The sequence below is a fragment of the Eleutherodactylus coqui genome, chromosome 5 (assembly GCF_035609145.1).
Source record: "Eleutherodactylus coqui strain aEleCoq1 chromosome 5, aEleCoq1.hap1, whole genome shotgun sequence".
Taxonomy (NCBI): domain Eukaryota; kingdom Metazoa; phylum Chordata; class Amphibia; order Anura; family Eleutherodactylidae; genus Eleutherodactylus; species Eleutherodactylus coqui.
In genome coordinates, this window is record NC_089841.1 from 40,819,039 (window position 1) to 40,833,996 (window position 14,958).

At 56.6% G+C, this 14,958-nt stretch overlaps 61 pseudogenes; all 61 read right to left on the reverse strand.

Annotated features, from left to right (window-relative positions):
• Positions 1 to 277: 277 nt before the first annotated feature.
• On the reverse strand, positions 278 to 396 carry LOC136631110 (5S ribosomal RNA; annotated as a pseudogene).
• Positions 397 to 675: 279 nt separating this feature from the next.
• Positions 676 to 794, reverse strand: LOC136631111 (5S ribosomal RNA; annotated as a pseudogene).
• An 80-nt stretch (positions 795 to 874) lies between these two features.
• On the reverse strand, positions 875 to 993 carry LOC136631112 (5S ribosomal RNA; annotated as a pseudogene).
• An 80-nt stretch (positions 994 to 1,073) lies between these two features.
• Positions 1,074 to 1,192, reverse strand: LOC136630637 (5S ribosomal RNA; annotated as a pseudogene).
• Positions 1,193 to 1,272: 80 nt separating this feature from the next.
• On the reverse strand, positions 1,273 to 1,391 carry LOC136630540 (5S ribosomal RNA; annotated as a pseudogene).
• Positions 1,392 to 1,471: 80 nt separating this feature from the next.
• LOC136630204 (5S ribosomal RNA) lies at positions 1,472 to 1,590 on the reverse strand (annotated as a pseudogene).
• Positions 1,591 to 1,869: 279 nt separating this feature from the next.
• LOC136631113 (5S ribosomal RNA) lies at positions 1,870 to 1,988 on the reverse strand (annotated as a pseudogene).
• A 279-nt stretch (positions 1,989 to 2,267) lies between these two features.
• On the reverse strand, positions 2,268 to 2,386 carry LOC136631114 (5S ribosomal RNA; annotated as a pseudogene).
• Positions 2,387 to 2,665: 279 nt separating this feature from the next.
• On the reverse strand, positions 2,666 to 2,784 carry LOC136631115 (5S ribosomal RNA; annotated as a pseudogene).
• Positions 2,785 to 3,063: 279 nt separating this feature from the next.
• On the reverse strand, positions 3,064 to 3,182 carry LOC136631116 (5S ribosomal RNA; annotated as a pseudogene).
• Positions 3,183 to 3,461: 279 nt separating this feature from the next.
• LOC136629568 (5S ribosomal RNA) lies at positions 3,462 to 3,580 on the reverse strand (annotated as a pseudogene).
• Positions 3,581 to 3,660: 80 nt separating this feature from the next.
• On the reverse strand, positions 3,661 to 3,779 carry LOC136630792 (5S ribosomal RNA; annotated as a pseudogene).
• An 80-nt stretch (positions 3,780 to 3,859) lies between these two features.
• LOC136629874 (5S ribosomal RNA) lies at positions 3,860 to 3,978 on the reverse strand (annotated as a pseudogene).
• An 80-nt stretch (positions 3,979 to 4,058) lies between these two features.
• On the reverse strand, positions 4,059 to 4,177 carry LOC136630638 (5S ribosomal RNA; annotated as a pseudogene).
• An 80-nt stretch (positions 4,178 to 4,257) lies between these two features.
• Positions 4,258 to 4,376, reverse strand: LOC136630541 (5S ribosomal RNA; annotated as a pseudogene).
• An 80-nt stretch (positions 4,377 to 4,456) lies between these two features.
• Positions 4,457 to 4,575, reverse strand: LOC136630205 (5S ribosomal RNA; annotated as a pseudogene).
• A 279-nt stretch (positions 4,576 to 4,854) lies between these two features.
• LOC136631118 (5S ribosomal RNA) lies at positions 4,855 to 4,973 on the reverse strand (annotated as a pseudogene).
• Positions 4,974 to 5,053: 80 nt separating this feature from the next.
• LOC136631120 (5S ribosomal RNA) lies at positions 5,054 to 5,172 on the reverse strand (annotated as a pseudogene).
• Positions 5,173 to 5,252: 80 nt separating this feature from the next.
• LOC136630639 (5S ribosomal RNA) lies at positions 5,253 to 5,371 on the reverse strand (annotated as a pseudogene).
• An 80-nt stretch (positions 5,372 to 5,451) lies between these two features.
• Positions 5,452 to 5,570, reverse strand: LOC136630542 (5S ribosomal RNA; annotated as a pseudogene).
• An 80-nt stretch (positions 5,571 to 5,650) lies between these two features.
• On the reverse strand, positions 5,651 to 5,769 carry LOC136630206 (5S ribosomal RNA; annotated as a pseudogene).
• Positions 5,770 to 6,048: 279 nt separating this feature from the next.
• On the reverse strand, positions 6,049 to 6,167 carry LOC136631121 (5S ribosomal RNA; annotated as a pseudogene).
• A 279-nt stretch (positions 6,168 to 6,446) lies between these two features.
• Positions 6,447 to 6,565, reverse strand: LOC136631122 (5S ribosomal RNA; annotated as a pseudogene).
• Positions 6,566 to 6,844: 279 nt separating this feature from the next.
• On the reverse strand, positions 6,845 to 6,963 carry LOC136629580 (5S ribosomal RNA; annotated as a pseudogene).
• An 80-nt stretch (positions 6,964 to 7,043) lies between these two features.
• On the reverse strand, positions 7,044 to 7,162 carry LOC136630804 (5S ribosomal RNA; annotated as a pseudogene).
• Positions 7,163 to 7,242: 80 nt separating this feature from the next.
• On the reverse strand, positions 7,243 to 7,361 carry LOC136629875 (5S ribosomal RNA; annotated as a pseudogene).
• Positions 7,362 to 7,441: 80 nt separating this feature from the next.
• LOC136630640 (5S ribosomal RNA) lies at positions 7,442 to 7,560 on the reverse strand (annotated as a pseudogene).
• Positions 7,561 to 7,640: 80 nt separating this feature from the next.
• On the reverse strand, positions 7,641 to 7,759 carry LOC136630543 (5S ribosomal RNA; annotated as a pseudogene).
• An 80-nt stretch (positions 7,760 to 7,839) lies between these two features.
• Positions 7,840 to 7,958, reverse strand: LOC136630207 (5S ribosomal RNA; annotated as a pseudogene).
• A 279-nt stretch (positions 7,959 to 8,237) lies between these two features.
• Positions 8,238 to 8,356, reverse strand: LOC136631123 (5S ribosomal RNA; annotated as a pseudogene).
• An 80-nt stretch (positions 8,357 to 8,436) lies between these two features.
• On the reverse strand, positions 8,437 to 8,555 carry LOC136631124 (5S ribosomal RNA; annotated as a pseudogene).
• An 80-nt stretch (positions 8,556 to 8,635) lies between these two features.
• On the reverse strand, positions 8,636 to 8,754 carry LOC136631126 (5S ribosomal RNA; annotated as a pseudogene).
• Positions 8,755 to 8,834: 80 nt separating this feature from the next.
• On the reverse strand, positions 8,835 to 8,953 carry LOC136629912 (5S ribosomal RNA; annotated as a pseudogene).
• Positions 8,954 to 9,232: 279 nt separating this feature from the next.
• Positions 9,233 to 9,351, reverse strand: LOC136629604 (5S ribosomal RNA; annotated as a pseudogene).
• An 80-nt stretch (positions 9,352 to 9,431) lies between these two features.
• LOC136631127 (5S ribosomal RNA) lies at positions 9,432 to 9,550 on the reverse strand (annotated as a pseudogene).
• An 80-nt stretch (positions 9,551 to 9,630) lies between these two features.
• On the reverse strand, positions 9,631 to 9,749 carry LOC136631128 (5S ribosomal RNA; annotated as a pseudogene).
• An 80-nt stretch (positions 9,750 to 9,829) lies between these two features.
• Positions 9,830 to 9,948, reverse strand: LOC136629799 (5S ribosomal RNA; annotated as a pseudogene).
• An 80-nt stretch (positions 9,949 to 10,028) lies between these two features.
• LOC136631129 (5S ribosomal RNA) lies at positions 10,029 to 10,147 on the reverse strand (annotated as a pseudogene).
• Positions 10,148 to 10,227: 80 nt separating this feature from the next.
• LOC136631130 (5S ribosomal RNA) lies at positions 10,228 to 10,346 on the reverse strand (annotated as a pseudogene).
• An 80-nt stretch (positions 10,347 to 10,426) lies between these two features.
• Positions 10,427 to 10,545, reverse strand: LOC136630544 (5S ribosomal RNA; annotated as a pseudogene).
• Positions 10,546 to 10,625: 80 nt separating this feature from the next.
• Positions 10,626 to 10,744, reverse strand: LOC136631132 (5S ribosomal RNA; annotated as a pseudogene).
• An 80-nt stretch (positions 10,745 to 10,824) lies between these two features.
• LOC136630366 (5S ribosomal RNA) lies at positions 10,825 to 10,943 on the reverse strand (annotated as a pseudogene).
• Positions 10,944 to 11,023: 80 nt separating this feature from the next.
• LOC136631133 (5S ribosomal RNA) lies at positions 11,024 to 11,142 on the reverse strand (annotated as a pseudogene).
• An 80-nt stretch (positions 11,143 to 11,222) lies between these two features.
• Positions 11,223 to 11,341, reverse strand: LOC136629801 (5S ribosomal RNA; annotated as a pseudogene).
• Positions 11,342 to 11,421: 80 nt separating this feature from the next.
• Positions 11,422 to 11,540, reverse strand: LOC136629983 (5S ribosomal RNA; annotated as a pseudogene).
• Positions 11,541 to 11,620: 80 nt separating this feature from the next.
• On the reverse strand, positions 11,621 to 11,739 carry LOC136631134 (5S ribosomal RNA; annotated as a pseudogene).
• An 80-nt stretch (positions 11,740 to 11,819) lies between these two features.
• On the reverse strand, positions 11,820 to 11,938 carry LOC136630821 (5S ribosomal RNA; annotated as a pseudogene).
• An 80-nt stretch (positions 11,939 to 12,018) lies between these two features.
• Positions 12,019 to 12,137, reverse strand: LOC136631135 (5S ribosomal RNA; annotated as a pseudogene).
• Positions 12,138 to 12,217: 80 nt separating this feature from the next.
• Positions 12,218 to 12,336, reverse strand: LOC136631136 (5S ribosomal RNA; annotated as a pseudogene).
• An 80-nt stretch (positions 12,337 to 12,416) lies between these two features.
• On the reverse strand, positions 12,417 to 12,535 carry LOC136630507 (5S ribosomal RNA; annotated as a pseudogene).
• A 279-nt stretch (positions 12,536 to 12,814) lies between these two features.
• On the reverse strand, positions 12,815 to 12,933 carry LOC136629988 (5S ribosomal RNA; annotated as a pseudogene).
• Positions 12,934 to 13,013: 80 nt separating this feature from the next.
• Positions 13,014 to 13,132, reverse strand: LOC136631137 (5S ribosomal RNA; annotated as a pseudogene).
• An 80-nt stretch (positions 13,133 to 13,212) lies between these two features.
• LOC136631138 (5S ribosomal RNA) lies at positions 13,213 to 13,331 on the reverse strand (annotated as a pseudogene).
• Positions 13,332 to 13,411: 80 nt separating this feature from the next.
• LOC136631139 (5S ribosomal RNA) lies at positions 13,412 to 13,530 on the reverse strand (annotated as a pseudogene).
• An 80-nt stretch (positions 13,531 to 13,610) lies between these two features.
• Positions 13,611 to 13,729, reverse strand: LOC136629913 (5S ribosomal RNA; annotated as a pseudogene).
• Positions 13,730 to 13,809: 80 nt separating this feature from the next.
• LOC136630240 (5S ribosomal RNA) lies at positions 13,810 to 13,928 on the reverse strand (annotated as a pseudogene).
• An 80-nt stretch (positions 13,929 to 14,008) lies between these two features.
• Positions 14,009 to 14,127, reverse strand: LOC136631140 (5S ribosomal RNA; annotated as a pseudogene).
• Positions 14,128 to 14,207: 80 nt separating this feature from the next.
• LOC136630546 (5S ribosomal RNA) lies at positions 14,208 to 14,326 on the reverse strand (annotated as a pseudogene).
• Positions 14,327 to 14,406: 80 nt separating this feature from the next.
• LOC136631141 (5S ribosomal RNA) lies at positions 14,407 to 14,525 on the reverse strand (annotated as a pseudogene).
• An 80-nt stretch (positions 14,526 to 14,605) lies between these two features.
• LOC136630613 (5S ribosomal RNA) lies at positions 14,606 to 14,724 on the reverse strand (annotated as a pseudogene).
• Positions 14,725 to 14,804: 80 nt separating this feature from the next.
• Positions 14,805 to 14,923, reverse strand: LOC136631144 (5S ribosomal RNA; annotated as a pseudogene).
• Positions 14,924 to 14,958: the final 35 nt, after the last annotated feature.

Consider the following 14,958-nt stretch of genomic DNA (forward strand, 5'->3'; position numbering starts at 1 on the left):
CTCCTCCTCCTTTCCTATGGGCTTTCTGCAGTGCGAACGCACCTCCGAAAAGGAAAGAAACCTACTCACGGCCTTAAAAGTCAACGGGACCTGGGATTCCCAGCCGGTCACCCATACTGGCACTTGCCAGGCCTCAAGCGGGCTGGCGGCCGCGATCTGACGAGAGCAGGCACATTCAGCTTAGAATACCCGTTGACAGCTCCTCCTCCTTTCCTATGGGCTTTCTGCAGTGCGAACGCACCTCCGAAAAGGAAAGAAACCTACTCACGGCCTTAAAAGTCAACGGGACCTGGGATTCCCAGCCGGTCACCCATACTGGTACTTGCCAGGCCTCAAGCTGGCTGGCGGCCGCGATCTGACGAGAGCAGGCACATTCAGCTTAGAATGCCCGTTGACAGCTCCTCCTCCTTTCCTATGGGCTTTCTGCAGTGCGAACGCACCTCCGAAAAGGAAAGAAACCTACTCACGGCCTTAAAAGTCAACGGGACCTGGGATTCCCAGCCGGTCACCCATACTGGCACTTGCCAGGCCTCAAGCGGGCTGGCGGCCGCGATCTGACGAGAGCAGGCACATTCAGCTTAGAATACCCGTTGACAGCTCCTCCTCCTTTCCTATGGGCTTTCTGCAGTGCGAACGCACCTCCGAAAAGGAAAGAAACCTACTCACGGCCTTAAAAGTCAACGGGACCTGGGATTCCCAGCCGGTCACCCATACTGGTACTTGCCAGGCCTCAAGCTGGCTGGCGGCCGCGATCTGACGAGAGCAGGCACATTCAGCTTAGAATGCCCGTTGACAGCTCCTCCTCCTTTCCTATGGGCTTTCTGCAGTGCGAACGCACCTCCGAAAAGGAAAGAAACCTACTCACGGCCTTAAAAGTCAACGGGACCTGGGATTCCCAGCCGGTCACCCATACTGGTACTTGCCAGGCCTCAAGCTGGCTGGCGGCCGCGATCTGACGAGAGCAGGCACATTCAGCTTAGAATGCCCGTTGACAGCTCCTCCTCCTTTCCTATGGGCTTTCTGCAGTGCGAACGCACCTCCGAAAAGGAAAGAAACCTACTCACGGCCTTAAAAGTCAACGGGACCTGGGATTCCCAGCCGGTCACCCATACTGGTACTTGCCAGGCCTCAAGCTGGCTGGCGGCCGCGATCTGACGAGAGCAGGCACATTCAGCTTAGAATGCCAGTTGACAGCTCCTCCTCCTTTCCTATGGGCTTTCTGCAGTGCGAACGCACCTCCGAAAAGGAAAGAAACCTACTCACGGCCTTAAAAGTCAACGGGACCTGGGATTCCCAGCCGGTCACCCATACTGGTACTTGCCAGGCCTCAAGCTGGCTGGCGGCCGCGATCTGACGAGAGCAGGCACATTCAGCTTAGAATGCCTGTTGACAGCTCCTCCTCCTTTCCTATGGGCTTTCTGCAGTGCGAACGCACCTCCGAAAAGGAAAGAAACCTACTCACGGCCTTAAAAGTCAACGGGACCTGGGATTCCCAGCCGGTCACCCATACTGGTACTTGCCAGGCCTCAAGCTGGCTGGCGGCCACGATCTGACGAGAGCAGGCACATTCAGCTTAGAATGCCCGTTGACAGCTCCTCCTCCTTTCCTATGGGCTTTCTGCAGTGCGAACGCACCTCCGAAAAGGAAAGAAACCTACTCACGGCCTTAAAAGTCAACGGGACCTGGGATTCCCAGCCGGTCACCCATACTGGCACTTGCCAGGCCTCAAGCGGGCTGGCGGCCGCGATCTGACGAGAGCAGGCACATTCAGCTTAGAATACCCGTTGACAGCTCCTCCTCCTTTCCTATGGGCTTTCTGCAGTGCGAACGCACCTCCGAAAAGGAAAGAAACCTACTCACGGCCTTAAAAGTCAACGGGACCTGGGATTCCCAGCCGGTCACCCATACTGGTACTTGCCAGGCCTCAAGCTGGCTGGCGGCCGCGATCTGACGAGAGCAGGCACATTCAGCTTAGAATGCCCGTTGACAGCTCCTCCTCCTTTCCTATGGGCTTTCTGCAGTGCGAACGCACCTCCGAAAAGGAAAGAAACCTACTCACGGCCTTAAAAGTCAACGGGACCTGGGATTCCCAGCCGGTCACCCATACTGGCACTTGCCAGGCCTCAAGCGGGCTGGCGGCCGCGATCTGACGAGAGCAGGCACATTCAGCTTAGAATACCCGTTGACAGCTCCTCCTCCTTTCCTATGGGCTTTCTGCAGTGCGAACGCACCTCCGAAAAGGAAAGAAACCTACTCACGGCCTTAAAAGTCAACGGGACCTGGGATTCCCAGCCGGTCACCCATACTGGTACTTGCCAGGCCTCAAGCTGGCTGGCGGCCGCGATCTGACGAGAGCAGGCACATTCAGCTTAGAATGCCCGTTGACAGCTCCTCCTCCTTTCCTATGGGCTTTCTGCAGTGCGAACGCACCTCCGAAAAGGAAAGAAACCTACTCACGGCCTTAAAAGTCAACGGGACCTGGGATTCCCAGCCGGTCACGAATACTGGTACTTGCCAGACCTCAAGCTGGCTGGCGGCCGCGATCTGACGAGAGCAGGCACATTCAGCTTAGAATGCCCGTTGACAGCTCCTCCTCCTTTCCTATGGGCTTTCTGCAGTGCGAACGCACCTCCGAAAAGGAAAGAAACCTACTCACGGCCTTAAAAGTCAACGGGACCTGGGATTCCCAGCCGGTCACCCATACTGGTACTTGCCAGGCCTCAAGCTGGCTGGCGGCCGCGATCTGACGAGAGCAGGCACATTCAGCTTAGAATGCCCGTTGACAGCTCCTCCTCCTTTCCTATGGGCTTTCTGCAGTGCGAACGCACCTCCGAAAAGGAAAGAAACCTACTCACGGCCTTAAAAGTCAACGGGACCTGGGATTCCCAGCCGGTCACCCATACTGGCACTTGCCAGGCCTCAAGCGGGCTGGCGGCCGCGATCTGACGAGAGCAGGCACATTCAGCTTAGAATACCCGTTGACAGCTCCTCCTCCTTTCCTATGGGCTTTCTGCAGTGCGAACGCACCTCCGAAAAGGAAAGAAACCTACTCACGGCCTTAAAAGTCAACGGGACCTGGGATTCCCAGCCGGTCACCCATACTGGTACTTGCCAGGCCTCAAGCTGGCTGGCGGCCGCGATCTGACGAGAGCAGGCACATTCAGCTTAGAATGCCCGTTGACAGCTCCTCCTCCTTTCCTATGGGCTTTCTGCAGTGCGAACGCACCTCCGAAAAGGAAAGAAACCTACTCACGGCCTTAAAAGTCAACGGGACCTGGGATTCCCAGCCGGTCACGAATACTGGTACTTGCCAGACCTCAAGCTGGCTGGCAGCCGCGATCTGACGAGAGCAGGCACATTCAGCTTAGAAAGCCCGTTGACAGCTCCTCCTCCTTTCCTATGGGCTTTCTGCAGTGCGAACGCACCTCCGAAACGGAAAGAAACCTACTCACGGCCTTAAAAGTCAACGGGACCTGGGATTCCCAGCCGGTCACCCATACTGGTACTTGCCAGGCCTCAAGCTGGCTAGCGGCCGCGATCTGACGAGAGCAGGCACATTCAGCTTAGAATGCCCGTTGACAGCTCCTCCTCCTTTCCTATGGGCTTTCTGCAGTGCGAACGCACCTCCGAAATGGAAAGAAACCTACTCACGGCCTTAAAAGTCAACGGGACCTGGGATTCCCAGCTGGTCACCCATACTGGTACTTGCCAGGCCTCAAGCTGGCTGGCGGCCGCGATCTGACGAGAGCAGGCACATTCAGCTTAGAATGCCCGTTGACAGCTCCTCCTCCTTTCCTATGGGCTTTCTGCAGTGCGAACGCACCTCCGAAAAGGAAAGAAACCTACTCACGGCCTTAAAAGTCAACGGGACCTGGGATTCCCAGCCGGTCACCCATACTGGTACTTGCCAGGCCTCAAGCTGGCTGGCGGCCGCGATCTGACGAGAGCAGGCACATTCAGCTTAGAATACCCGTTGACAGCTCCTCCTCCTTTCCTATGGGCTTTCTGCAGTGCGAACGCACCTCCGAAAAGGAAAGAAACCTACTCACGGCCTTAAAAGTCAACGGGACCTGGGATTCCCAGCCGGTCACCCATACTGGTACTTGCCAGGCCTCAAGCTGGCTGGCGGCCGCGATCTGACGAGAGCAGGCACATTCAGCTTAGAATGCCAGTTGACAGCTCCTCCTCCTTTCCTATGGGCTTTCTGCAGTGCGAACGCACCTCCGAAAAGGAAAGAAACCTACTCACGGCCTTAAAAGTCAACGGGACCTGGGATTCCCAGCCGGTCACCCATACTGGTACTTGCCAGGCCTCAAGCTGGCTGGCGGCCGCGATCTGACGAGAGCAGGCACATTCAGCTTAGAATGCCTGTTGACAGCTCCTCCTCCTTTCCTATGGGCTTTCTGCAGTGCGAACGCACCTCCGAAAAGGAAAGAAACCTACTCACGGCCTTAAAAGTCAACGGGACCTGGGATTCCCAGCCGGTCACCCATACTGGTACTTGCCAGGCCTCAAGCTGGCTGGCGGCCACGATCTGACGAGAGCAGGCACATTCAGCTTAGAATGCCCGTTGACAGCTCCTCCTCCTTTCCTATGGGCTTTCTGCAGTGCGAACGCACCTCCGAAAAGGAAAGAAACCTACTCACGGCCTTAAAAGTCAACGGGACCTGGGATTCCCAGCCGGTCACCCATACTGGCACTTGCCAGGCCTCAAGCGGGCTGGCGGCCGCGATCTGACGAGAGCAGGCACATTCAGCTTAGAATACCCGTTGACAGCTCCTCCTCCTTTCCTATGGGCTTTCTGCAGTGCGAACGCACCTCCGAAAAGGAAAGAAACCTACTCACGGCCTTAAAAGTCAACGGGACCTGGGATTCCCAGCCGGTCACCCATACTGGTACTTGCCAGGCCTCAAGCTGGCTGGCGGCCGCGATCTGACGAGAGCAGGCACATTCAGCTTAGAATGCCCGTTGACAGCTCCTCCTCCTTTCCTATGGGCTTTCTGCAGTGCGAACGCACCTCCGAAAAGGAAAGAAACCTACTCACGGCCTTAAAAGTCAACGGGACCTGGGATTCCCAGCCGGTCACCCATACTGGTACTTGCCAGGCCTCAAGCTGGCTGGCGGCCGCGATCTGACGAGAGCAGGCACATTCAGCTTAGAATGCCCGTTGACAGCTCCTCCTCCTTTCCTATGGGCTTTCTGCAGTGCGAACGCACCTCCGAAAAGGAAAGAAACCTACTCACGGCCTTAAAAGTCAACGGGACCTGGGATTCCCAGCCGGTCACCCATACTGGTACTTGCCAGGCCTCAAGCTGGCTGGCGGCCGCGATCTGACGAGAGCAGGCACATTCAGCTTAGAATGCCAGTTGACAGCTCCTCCTCCTTTCCTATGGGCTTTCTGCAGTGCGAACGCACCTCCGAAAAGGAAAGAAACCTACTCACGGCCTTAAAAGTCAACGGGACCTGGGATTCCCAGCCGGTCACCCATACTGGTACTTGCCAGGCCTCAAGCTGGCTGGCGGCCGCGATCTGACGAGAGCAGGCACATTCAGCTTAGAATGCCTGTTGACAGCTCCTCCTCCTTTCCTATGGGCTTTCTGCAGTGCGAACGCACCTCCGAAAAGGAAAGAAACCTACTCACGGCCTTAAAAGTCAACGGGACCTGGGATTCCCAGCCGGTCACCCATACTGGTACTTGCCAGGCCTCAAGCTGGCTGGCGGCCACGATCTGACGAGAGCAGGCACATTCAGCTTAGAATGCCCGTTGACAGCTCCTCCTCCTTTCCTATGGGCTTTCTGCAGTGCGAACGCACCTCCGAAAAGGAAAGAAACCTACTCACGGCCTTAAAAGTCAACGGGACCTGGGATTCCCAGCCGGTCACCCATACTGGCACTTGCCAGGCCTCAAGCGGGCTGGCGGCCGCGATCTGACGAGAGCAGGCACATTCAGCTTAGAATACCCGTTGACAGCTCCTCCTCCTTTCCTATGGGCTTTCTGCAGTGCGAACGCACCTCCGAAAAGGAAAGAAACCTACTCACGGCCTTAAAAGTCAACGGGACCTGGGATTCCCAGCCGGTCACCCATACTGGTACTTGCCAGGCCTCAAGCTGGCTGGCGGCCGCGATCTGACGAGAGCAGGCACATTCAGCTTAGAATGCCCGTTGACAGCTCCTCCTCCTTTCCTATGGGCTTTCTGCAGTGCGAACGCACCTCCGAAAAGGAAAGAAACCTACTCACGGCCTTAAAAGTCAACGGGACCTGGGATTCCCAGCCGGTCACCCATACTGGCACTTGCCAGGCCTCAAGCGGGCTGGCGGCCGCGATCTGACGAGAGCAGGCACATTCAGCTTAGAATACCCGTTGACAGCTCCTCCTCCTTTCCTATGGGCTTTCTGCAGTGCGAACGCACCTCCGAAAAGGAAAGAAACCTACTCACGGCCTTAAAAGTCAACGGGACCTGGGATTCCCAGCCGGTCACCCATACTGGTACTTGCCAGGCCTCAAGCTGGCTGGCGGCCGCGATCTGACGAGAGCAGGCACATTCAGCTTAGAATGCCCGTTGACAGCTCCTCCTCCTTTCCTATGGGCTTTCTGCAGTGCGAACGCACCTCCGAAAAGGAAAGAAACCTACTCACGGCCTTAAAAGTCAACGGGACCTGGGATTCCCAGCCGGTCACGAATACTGGTACTTGCCAGACCTCAAGCTGGCTGGCAGCCGCGATCTGACGAGAGCAGGCACATTCAGCTTAGAAAGCCCGTTGACAGCTCCTCCTCCTTTCCTATGGGCTTTCTGCAGTGCGAACGCACCTCCGAAACGGAAAGAAACCTACTCACGGCCTTAAAAGTCAACGGGACCTGGGATTCCCAGCCGGTCACCCATACTGGTACTTGCCAGGCCTCAAGCTGGCTAGCGGCCGCGATCTGACGAGAGCAGGCACATTCAGCTTAGAATGCCCGTTGACAGCTCCTCCTCCTTTCCTATGGGCTTTCTGCAGTGCGAACGCACCTCCGAAATGGAAAGAAACCTACTCACGGCCTTAAAAGTCAACGGGACCTGGGATTCCCAGCTGGTCACCCATACTGGTACTTGCCAGGCCTCAAGCTGGCTGGCGGCCGCGATCTGACGAGAGCAGGCACATTCAGCTTAGAATGCCCGTTGACAGCTCCTCCTCCTTTCCTATGGGCTTTCTGCAGTGCGAACGCACCTCCGAAAAGGAAAGAAACCTACTCACGGCCTTAAAAGTCAACGGGACCTGGGATTCCCAGCCGGTCACCCATACTGGTACTTGCCAGGCCTCAAGCTGGCTGGCGGCCGCGATCTGACGAGAGCAGGCACATTCAGCTTAGAATACCCGTTGACAGCTCCTCCTCCTTTCCTATGGGCTTTCTGCAGTGCGAACGCACCTCCGAAAAGGAAAGAAACCTACTCACGGCCTTAAAAGTCAACGGGACCTGGGATTCCCAGCCGGTCACCCATACTGGTACTTGCCAGGCCTCAAGCTGGCTGGCGGCCGCGATCTGACGAGAGCAGGCACATTCAGCTTAGAATGCCAGTTGACAGCTCCTCCTCCTTTCCTATGGGCTTTCTGCAGTGCGAACGCACCTCCGAAAAGGAAAGAAACCTACTCACGGCCTTAAAAGTCAACGGGACCTGGGATTCCCAGCCGGTCACCCATACTGGTACTTGCCAGGCCTCAAGCTGGCTGGCGGCCGCGATCTGACGAGAGCAGGCACATTCAGCTTAGAATGCCTGTTGACAGCTCCTCCTCCTTTCCTATGGGCTTTCTGCAGTGCGAACGCACCTCCGAAAAGGAAAGAAACCTACTCACGGCCTTAAAAGTCAACGGGACCTGGGATTCCCAGCCGGTCACCCATACTGGTACTTGCCAGGCCTCAAGCTGGCTGGCGGCCACGATCTGACGAGAGCAGGCACATTCAGCTTAGAATGCCCGTTGACAGCTCCTCCTCCTTTCCTATGGGCTTTCTGCAGTGCGAACGCACCTCCGAAAAGGAAAGAAACCTACTCACGGCCTTAAAAGTCAACGGGACCTGGGATTCCCAGCCGGTCACCCATACTGGCACTTGCCAGGCCTCAAGCGGGCTGGCGGCCGCGATCTGACGAGAGCAGGCACATTCAGCTTAGAATACCCGTTGACAGCTCCTCCTCCTTTCCTATGGGCTTTCTGCAGTGCGAACGCACCTCCGAAAAGGAAAGAAACCTACTCACGGCCTTAAAAGTCAACGGGACCTGGGATTCCCAGCCGGTCACCCATACTGGTACTTGCCAGGCCTCAAGCTGGCTGGCGGCCGCGATCTGACGAGAGCAGGCACATTCAGCTTAGAATGCCCGTTGACAGCTCCTCCTCCTTTCCTATGGGCTTTCTGCAGTGCGAACGCACCTCCGAAAAGGAAAGAAACCTACTCACGGCCTTAAAAGTCAACGGGACCTGGGATTCCCAGCCGGTCACCCATACTGGTACTTGCCAGGCCTCAAGCTGGCTGGCGGCCGCGATCTGACGAGAGCAGGCACATTCAGCTTAGAATGCCCGTTGACAGCTCCTCCTCCTTTCCTATGGGCTTTCTGCAGTGCGAACGCACCTCCGAAAAGGAAAGAAACCTACTCACGGCCTTAAAAGTCAACGGGACCTGGGATTCCCAGCCGGTCACCCATACTGGTACTTGCCAGGCCTCAAGCTGGCTGGCGGCCGCGATCTGACGAGAGCAGGCACATTCAGCTTAGAATGCCCGTTGACAGCTCCTCCTCCTTTCCTATGGGCTTTCTGCAGTGCGAACGCACCTCCGAAAAGGAAAGAAACCTACTCACGGACTTAAAAGTCAACGGGACCTGGGATTCCCAGCCGGTCACCCATACTGGTACTTGCCAGGCCTCAAGCTGGCTGGCGGCCGCGATCCGACGAGAGCAGGCACATTCAGCTTAGAATGCCCGTTGACAGCTCCTCCTCCTTTCCTATGGGCTTTCTGCAGTGCGAACGCACCTCCGAAAAGGAAAGAAACCTACTCACGGCCTTAAAAGTCAACGGGACCTGGGATTCCCAGCCGGTCACGAATACTGGTACTTGCCAGGCCTCAAGCTGGCTGGCGGCCGCGATCTGACGAGAGCAGGCACATTCAGCTTAGAAAGCCCGTTGACAGCTCCTCCTCCTTTCCTATGGGCTTTCTGCAGTGCGAACGCACCTCCGAAACGGAAAGAAACCTACTCACGGCCTTAAAAGTCAACGGGACCTGGGATTCCCAGCCGGTCACCCATACTGGTACTTGCCAGGCCTCAAGCTGGCTGGCGGCTGCGATCTGACGAGAGCAGGCACATTCAGCTTAGAATGCCCGTTGACAGCTCCTCCTCCTTTCCTATGGGCTTTCTGCAGTGCGAACGCACCTCCGAAAAGGAAAGAAACCTACTCACGGCCTTAAAAGTCAACGGGACCTGGGATTCCCAGCCGGTCACCCATACTGGTACTTGCCAGGCCTCAAGCTGGCTGGCGGCCGCGATCTGACGAGAGCAGGCACATTCAGCTTAGAATGCCCGTTGACAGCTCCTCCTCCTTTCCTATGGGCTTTCTGCAGTGTGAACGCACCTCCGAAAAGGAAAGAAACCTACTCACGGCCTTAAAAGTCAACGGGACCTGGGATTCCCAGCCGGTCACCCATACTGGTACTTGCCAGGCCTCAAGCTGGCTGGCGGCCGCGATCTGACGAGAGCAGGCACATTCAGCTTAGAATGCCCGTTGACAGCTCCTCCTCCTTTCCTATGGGCTTTCTGCAGTGCGAACGCACCTCCGAAAAGGAAAGAAACCTACTCACGGCCTTAAAAGTCAACAGGACCTGGGATTCCCAGCCGGTCACCCATACTGGTACTTGCCAGGCCTCAAGCTGGCTGGCGGCCGCGATCTGACGAGAGCAGGCACATTCAGCTTAGAATGCCCGTTGACAGCTCCTCCTCCTTTCCTATGGGCTTTCTGCAGTGCGAACGCACCTCCGAAAAGGAAAGAAACCTACTCACGGCCTTAAAAGTCAACGGGACCTGGGATTCCCAGCCGGTCACCCATACTGGTACTTGCCAGGCCTCAAGCTGGCTGGCGGCCGCGATCTGACGAGAGCAGGCACATTCAGCTTAGAATGCCCGTTGACAGCTCCTCCTCCTTTCCTATGGGCTTTCTGCAGTGCGAACGCACCTCCGAAAAGGAAAGAAACCTACTCACGGCCTTAAAAGTCAACGGGACCTGGGATTCCCAGCCGGTCACCCATACTGGTACTTGCCAGGCCTCAAGCTGGCTGGCGGCCGCGATCTGACGAGAGCAGGCACATTCAGCTTAGAATGCCCGTTGACAGCTCCTCCTCCTTTCCTATGGGCTTTCTGCAGTGCGAACGCACCTCCGAAACGGAAAGAAACCTACTCACGGCCTTAAAAGTCAACGGGACCTGGGATTCCCAGCCGGTCACCCATACTGGTACTTGCCAGGCCTCAAGCTGGCTGGCGGCCGCGATCTGACGAGAGCAGGCACATTCAGCTTAGAATGCCTGTTGACAGCTCCTCCTCCTTTCCTATGGGCTTTCTGCAGTGCGAACTCACCTCCGAAAAGGAAAGAAACCTACTCACGGCCTTAAAAGTCAACGGGACCTGGGATTCCCAGCCGGTCACCCATACTGGTACTTGCCAGGCCTCAAGCTGGCTGGCGGCCGCGATCTGACGAGAGCAGGCACATTCAGCTTAGAATGCCCGTTGACAGCTCCTCCTCCTTTCCTATGGGCTTTCTGCAGTGCGAACGCACCTCTGAAAAGGAAAGAAACCTACTCACGGCCTTAAAAGTCAACGGGACCTGGGATTCCCAGCCGGTCACCCATACTGGTACTTGCCAGGCCTCAAGCGGGCTGGCGGCCGCGATCTGACGAGAGCAGGCACATTCAGCTTAGAATGCCCGTTGACAGCTCCTCCTCCTTTCCTATGGGCTTTCTGCAGTGCGAACGCACCTCCGAAAAGGAAAGAAACCTACTCACGGCCTTAAAAGTCAACGGGACCTGGGATTCCCAGCCGGTCACCCATACTGGTACTTGCCAGGCCTCAAGCTGGCTGGCGGCCGCGATCTGACGAGAGCAGGCACATTCAGCTTAGAATGCCCGTTGACAGCTCCTCCTCCTTTCCTATGGGCTTTCTGCAGTGCGAACGCACCTCCGAAAAGGAAAGAAACCTACTCACGGCCTTAAAAGTCAACAGGACCTGGGATTCCCAGCCGGTCACCCATACTGGTACTTGCCAGGCCTCAAGCTGGCTGGCGGCCGCGATCTGACGAGAGCAGGCACATTCAGCTTAGAATGCCCGTTGACAGCTCCTCCTCCTTTCCTATGGGCTTTCTGCAGTGCGAACGCACCTCCGAAAAGGAAAGAAACCTACTCACGGCCTTAAAAGTCAACGGGACCTGGGATTCCCAGCCGGTCACCCATACTGGTACTTGCCAGGCCTCAAGCTGGCTGGCGGCCGCGATCTGACGAGAGCAGGCACATTCAGCTTAGAATTCCCGTTGACAGCTCCTCCTCCTTTCCTATGGGCTTTCTGCAGTGCGAACGCACCTCCGAAAAGGAAAGAAACCTACTCACGGACTTAAAAGTCAACGGGACCTGGGATTCCCAGCCGGTCACCCATACTGGTACTTGCCAGGCCTCAAGCTGGCTGGCGGCCGCGATCTGACGAGAGCAGGCACATTCAGCTTAGAATGCCCGTTGACAGCTCCTCCTCCTTTCCTATGGGCTTTCTGCAGTGCGAACGCACCTCCGAAAAGGAAAGAAACCTCCTCACGGCCTTATAAGTCAACGGGACCTTGGATTCCCAGCCGGTCACCCATACTGGTACTTGCCAGGCCTCAAGCTGGCTGGCGGCCGCGATCTGACGAGAGCAGGCACATTCAGCTTAGAATGCCCATTGACAGCTCCTCCTCCTTTCCTATGGGCTTTCTGCAGTGCGAACGCACCTCCGAAAAGGAAAGAAACCTACTCACGGCCTTAAAAGTCAACGGGACCTGGGATTCCCAGCCGGTCACCCATACTGGTACTTGCCAGGCCTCAAGCTGGCTGGCGGCCGCGATCTGACGAGAGCAGGCACATTCAGCTTAGAATGCCCGTTGACAGCTCCTCCTCCTTTCCTATGGGCTTTCTGCAGTGCGAACGCACCTCCGAAAAGGAAAGAAACCTACTCACGGCCTTAAAAGTCAACGGGACCTGGGATTCCCAGCCGGTCACCCATACTGGTACTTGCCAGGCCTCAAGCTGGCTGGCGGCCGCGATCTGACGAGAGCAGGCACATTCAGCTTAGAATGCCCGTTGACAGCTCCTCATCCTTTCCTATGGGCTTTCTGCAGTGCGAACGCACCTCCGAAAAGGAAAGAAACCTACTCACGGCCTTAAAAGTCAACGGGACCTGGGATTCCCAGCCGGTCACCCATACTGGTACTTGCCAGGCCTCAAGCTGGCTGGCGGCCGCGATCTGACGAGACCAGGCACATTCAGCTTAGAATGCCCGTTGACAGCTCCTCATCCTTTCCTATGGGCTTTCTGCAGTGCGAACGCACCTCCGAAAAGGAAAGAAACCTACTCACGGCCTTAAAAGTCAACGGGACCTGGGATTCCCAGCCGGTCACGAATACTGGTACTTGCCAGGCCTCAAGCTGGCTGGCAGCCGCGATCTGACGAGAGCAGGCACATTCAGCTTAGAAAGCCCGTTGACAGCTCCTCCTCCTTTCCTATGGGCTTTCTGCAGTGCGAACGCACCTCCGAAACGGAAAGAAACCTACTCACGGCCTTAAAAGTCAACGGGACCTGGGATTCCCAGCCGGTCACCCATACTGGTACTTGCCAGGCCTCAAGCTGGCTGGCGGCTGCGATCTGACGAGAGCAGGCACATTCAGCTTCGAATGCCCGTTGACAGCTCCTCCTCCTTTCCTATGGGCTTTCTGCAGTGCGAACGCACCTCCGAAAAGGAAAGAAACCTACTCACGGCCTTAAAAGTCAACGGGACCTGGGATTCCCAGCCGGTCACCCATACTGGTACTTGCCAGGCCTCAAGCTGGCTGGCGGCCGCGATCTGACGAGAGCAGGCACATTCAGCTTAGAATGCCCGTTGACAGCTCCTCCTCCTTTCCTATGGGCTTTCTGCAGTGTGAACGCACCTCCGAAAAGGAAAGAAACCTACTCACGGCCTTAAAAGTCAACGGGACCTGGGATTCCCAGCCGGTCACCCATACTGGTACTTGCCAGGCCTCAAGCTGGCTGGCGGCCGCGATCTGACGAGAGCAGGCACATTCAGCTTAGAATGCCCGTTGACAGCTCCTCCTCCTTTCCTATGGGCTTTCTGCAGTGCGAACGCACCTCCGAAAAGGAAAGAAACCTACTCACGGCCTTAAAAGTCAACGGGACCTGGGATTCCCAGCCGGTCACCCATACTGGTACTTGCCAGGCCTCAAGCTGGCTGGCGGCCGCGATCTGACGAGAGCAGGCACATTCAGCTTAGAATGCCCGTTGACAGCTCCTCCTCCTTTCCTATGGGCTTTCTGCAGTGCGAACGCACCTCCGAAAAGGAAAGAAACCTACTCACGGCCTTAAAAGTCAACGGGACCTGGGATTCCCAGCCGGTCACCCATACTGGTACTTGCCAGGCCTCAAGCTGGCTGGCGGCCGCGATCCGACGAGAGCAGGCACATTCAGCTTAGAATGCCCGTTGACAGCTCCTCCTCCTTTCCTATGGGCTTTCTGCAGTGCGAACGCACCTCCGAAAAGGAAAGAAACCTACTCACGGCCTTAAAAGTTAACGGGACCTGGGATTCCCAGCCGGTCACCCATACTGGTACTTGCCAGGCCTCAAGCTGGCTGGCGGCCGCGATCTGACGAGAGCAGGCACATTCAGCTTAGAATGCCCGTTGACAGCTCCTCCTCCTTTCCTATGGGCTTTCTGCAGTGCGAACGCACCTCCGAAAAGGAAAGAAACCTACTCACGGCCTTAAAAGTCAACGGGACCTGGGATTCCCAGCCGGTCACCCATACTGGTACTTGCCAGGCCTCAAGCTGGCTGGCGGCCGCGATCTGACGAGAGCAGGCACATTCAGCTTAGAATGCCCGTTGACAGCTCCTCCTCCTTTCCTATGGGCTTTCTGCAGTGCGAACGCACCTCCGAAAAGGAAAGAAACCTACTCACGGCCTTAAAAGTCAACGGGACCTGGGATTCCCAGCCGGTCACCCATACTGGTACTTGCCAGGCCTCAAGCTGGCTGGCGGCCGCGATCTGACGAGAGCAGGCACATTCAGCTTAGAATGCCTGTTGACAGCTCCTCCTCCTTTCCTATGGGCTTTCTGCAGTGCGAACTCACCTCCGAAAAGGAAAGAAACCTACTCACGGCCTTAAAAGTCAACGGGACCTGGGATTCCCAGCCGGTCACCCATACTGGTACTTGCCAGGCCTCAAGCTGGCTGGCGGCCGCGATCTGACGAGAGCAGGCACATTCAGCTTAGAATGCCCGTTGACAGCTCCTCCTCCTTTCCTATGGGCTTTCTGCAGTGCGAACGCACCTCCGAAAAGGAAAGAAACCTCCTCACGGCCTTATAAGTCAACGGGACCTTGGATTCCCAGCCGGTCACCCATACTGGTACTTGCCAGGCCTCAAGCTGGCTGGCGGCCGCGATCTGACGAGAGCAGGCACATTCAGCTTAGAATGCCCGTTGACAGCTCCTCCTCCTTTCCTATGGGCTTTCTGCAGTGCGAACGCACCTCCGAAAAGGAAAGAAACCTACTCACGGCCTTAAAAGTCAACGGGACCTGGGATTCCCAGCCGGTCACCCATACTGGTACTTGCCAGGCCTCAAGCTGGCTGGCGGCCGCGATCTGACGAGAGCAGGCACATTCAGCTTAGAATGCCCGTTGACAGCTCCTCATCCTTTCCTATGGGCTTTCTGCAGTG